The sequence below is a fragment of the Meriones unguiculatus genome, chromosome 5, assembly GCF_030254825.1.
Source record: "Meriones unguiculatus strain TT.TT164.6M chromosome 5, Bangor_MerUng_6.1, whole genome shotgun sequence".
In the NCBI taxonomy this organism is placed as follows: Eukaryota; Metazoa; Chordata; class Mammalia; order Rodentia; family Muridae; genus Meriones; species Meriones unguiculatus.
The window spans coordinates 46,534,494-46,538,763 of NC_083353.1; the positions used below are offsets into that span (position 1 = coordinate 46,534,494).

The 4,270-nt window shown below is 37.8% G+C and overlaps 1 pseudogene; it reads right to left on the reverse strand.

Annotated features, from left to right (window-relative positions):
• Positions 1 to 3,115: 3,115 nt before the first annotated feature.
• Positions 3,116 to 3,230, reverse strand: LOC132654498 (U6 spliceosomal RNA; annotated as a pseudogene).
• Positions 3,231 to 4,270: the final 1,040 nt, after the last annotated feature.

The following is a 4,270-nucleotide window of genomic DNA, read 5'->3' on the forward strand; positions in this document are numbered from 1 at the left end:
AACTGCGGCTTTTTGATGGTCACCGTTTTTTGTTTTCTTGTTTTTCAAGACAAGCTTTCTCTGTGTAGCCCTGGCTGTCCTGTCGTTTACTCTGTATACCAGGCTGATCTCACTCAGACAGCCACCTTTCTCTGTCTCCCAAGTGAGAGATTAAAGATTTACAACACAGACACACACACACACACACACACACACACACACACACACACACACACACATATAAGCCAGGTGATCAAAAGACCATATAGTTCAGTTCAAAAATCGATTCAAAAATCAAAATTGTATGTAATCCTTATGGTATTAGTAGATTTCCCTGAATCTTAATATAATTGCTGGCTCTCAATATGTAGAATGAGTTGTTTGTCATATAGAAACTGCTGACTTTATTCCTGATGGTTTAGAATTAACTTTATTATTCATGCAACTGCAAAAGGCTTAACAAAAGTAGAAACCCTCCGTTATATATCACGCAGATTCGGTCTCATACAGGCTTTCCAGGTCCATTGGTACAAGCAAATGAGGAAACTGATCAATTACAACACCTCAACATTTCATGAAAGACACGATGTTAAAAGTAGAAGATAATTTTTTTTTCTATAACTTGGGCAACAAGCAAAGAAATAATAAAAAATGTCCCACATGTCCTCTGTATAACCACACTCGACTGCATGCTGGAAGTAAGCCTAGGGATACGAAAAAAGTGAAATATGGCAGATGGATATGTTTCATTCTGCAGAATTTGGAAAACAAAGGTATGTACACCGTACCATAGGTGTATACCCAGGGTTTCAAAGGGCAACTGCTTTAAGTGTAATTACACAGTTATTGGAAATAATGGAAATTTTGGGGATACCTTCACAAATTAAGACTGATAATGAACCTACATATATATCTAGTATATATATTTTTTTGCCTATTATACTATATTCTTTGCCTATTATACTATAAATCTTTATACTATATTCTTTGCCTATTATACTATAAATCTTTATACTATAAATGATTTATAAAACTTTATACTATAAATGATTTATAAAATCTTTATGCTATAAATGATTTATAAAACTTTATACTATAAATGTTTTATAAAATCTTTATACTATAGTATAAAATGATCTTTATATAACTTATACTATTATAAAGATTTATAAATCATTTATACTATAGTATAAAGATCATTTAAATGATCCCTATATAATTTATACTATAAAGATTTATAAATCATTTATACTATAGTATACTCTAAATGATAGTATAGTATAAATGATATCATTTATACTATATTTAGTATCATTTATACTATACTACCATTTATACTTTACTTATATTATACTTTATAGTATAAGTATAAATTATATCATTTATACTATATATAGTATCATTTGTACTATACTATCATTTAAATGATCGTATAATATAAAGGATAGTATAGTATAAATTATACCATGTATACTATATATAGTATCATTTATACTATACTATCCTTTATAGTATATATAGTATCATTTATACTATACTATCATTTATACTATATATAGCATCATTTATACTATACTACCATTTATACTTTACTATCCTTTATAGTATACTAAAGTATAAATGATTTATAAATCACTTATACTATACTATAATTTATCCTATACTATCATTTATTGTATACTATAGTATAAATGATTTATAAATCTTTATATTATAAATTATATAGAGGTCATTTAAATGATCTTTATACTATAGTGTAAATGATTTATAAATCTTTATAATAATATAAGTTATATAAAGATCATTTTATACTATAGTATAAAGATTTTATAAATCATTTATACTATACAGTCTAGGGAGAAAGAACACAAGAGATGAAGTCTTACCACTGTGATACTAGGATGGAAAGATAAGGCTTCCCAGAACTCTCCCCAAAGGCTGTGCAAGGCTGATTAACTGTGCAAGAATATGCAAAGGGCAGAGACTTGAAGAAATGGAAGCAGCCTTAAGATCTGTCCAGCTGGTACATACACAAGGGAGGGGCTTGAGGCTGCCATGACACAGGGACACAGTGGGTTGCTCCTCCAAGAGTCTCTAGTTAGACTTGTCAGGACACCTATCACACCCTCACAGTGTGGCATGTGGTGGTGAGTGTGGGATCCAATGTGAATGGTCGCCTTGAAGGAACAAGAATAGATATGCAAGAGGTGAGTAACTAGGGCAGAATTGGTGTCAAGAGAGGGCACAGCTACCACTGCAGTCACTCCAAGACTGAGTTTTCCAGGCTTTCTTCTGAGTTGGGTCTGAGGACTCAAGCAATGTAACCTGTGATGGGATTGGCATGTTTGTGGGTGCGGGGCACTTGCAAAAGGATGGCAGGAGGCTCTTTCTAAAGAATTCCCATCAGGCTGCTTGTAGGCCTCAGTTCTCAACATGGGAACCCATCTTGGGGCAGGGAGAACAGGCAGACTGGAAACTATAGCACTAGGGAGAGATTAGTTACAAAGGACAGAAGGAAAAGTGAATAAAATGAAGTGAAGTAATGCACTCACCTGGTGCTGAGGGTGGCTCCAAGGTCCCTTTTCATTGGAGTCATGTTCTTATATGACGCGGCCTTTGTCTTAGCAGGTGGCAGGCAGCAGCAGCACAGATGTCTGAGGCCGTTCATGATTGTCTTCTTCACCCGCTTCCAGCGTTGACGCTGGTTGTGGGGGGAAGCTGTGCCAGTGTCCTGAGGCTGGCCAAGTGTGATGTTGTCCTCGGTCTCTTTTTGAGGGAGAGCTGTGCCAGCGTCCTAAGGCTGGCCAGGCCTGATGTTGTCGCCCTCGTTCTCTTCCTCCTTGGTCTCTTCAGTTATGATGGTATCCTCCTTGATCTCTTTTGTTGTGATGGTATCTCGTATGATGGTGTCTGGTATGATGGTGTTTCCCTCGTTCTCTTCCTCCTTGGTCTCTTCAGTCATGGTGTCCTCCTTGATCTCTTTTGTTGTGATGGTGTCTCATATGATGGTGTCTGGTATGATGGTGTCCTCCTTGGTCAATTTTAGTGTGATGGTGTGTGGTAGGATGGTTTATTGGGGCAGGTGGGACAGGGAGATTGGAAACTATATCACTATGGGGAGAAGTTTTTTTTTTTTTTAAATATGGAACACTTCACGAATTTGCATGTCATCCTTGCGCAGGGGCCATGCTAATCTTCTCTGTATCGTTCCAGTGTTCCAATTTTAGTATATGTGCTGCCGAAGCAAGCACGAAAAGTTTTACTTTGTGGAAAAGATCATATTTCCTGCCAAGAAACGGGGAGTAAAGGACAATCACTACCCAGACGGCAGTCTGTGATGTTTATGCAGGCTGGGGGAGAGAGCAAGGGATCAGTGTGCCACATAAAGCTTTAGGGCACCTCTGCACCTCAGCCCTTCCCTTCCCCTCAGTGCTGGAGGCTATAAGAACTCACACCCTGCATGGCTTTTACATAGGTGTTGACGATTCAAATTCAGTCTTTATGCTTGTGCAGAAAGCACTGTTACCTCACCCCTACCCAGCCTAGACCCCTCCACCCCTCCAGCCTCTCATTGGGTTTCAGATGATTACTGTTTTTTCTTCTTTTTCTGAATGGTCATTCTACACCAATTAAGAATTCTCCACTGTGCCATTCCTGAACCCCTGGCAAACACAATTGCATTTTCCTTTCTTGAAAAATTACAGTACAGTACTCTCAGTTCCACCCCTAGATGTACAGAAGCTTGTCATTCTGTGACTGACATGTCACGGGAAGTATGTGTTCCTCTGTGGTGGACCTACACCTACAGGTGGCTTTCCTTCCTGTTTAAGCTGAGTAATAGTCCATGATATATAAAGGCCACACGTGGTTGGTACATTCATCTGCTTACGGACAGAGAGTTATTTCCATCGTGGCTGTGGTTAAGTGCTGTTAATATAAACAAGCAAGCATCTGAGACTTTGAATCAATTATTTTTCCATAACTATGAAAGAACTGTTGATGAATGATATGCGATTTTGTGATAATGCATCCATATTTAATTAGGTAAAATACAAAGTGTTAAGGTGATTGGCTTATTAAAAAGTGCTACACAGTGTAGCTTCTTGATGAGTGCACAGAGCACCCTAATCTGTGATGTGTAACAGGTGGCCCCTGCTGACACCAAGCAGAAATGCGCATGAAGACATTTGGCTCAAATTTCCACAGGTGTTGTAACCCACATTTCAATGGAAGCAGTTTAACAAAGCAGGAGTCATTTGTTCAGTTTTCTGGAGGAGCATGAACACTAGCC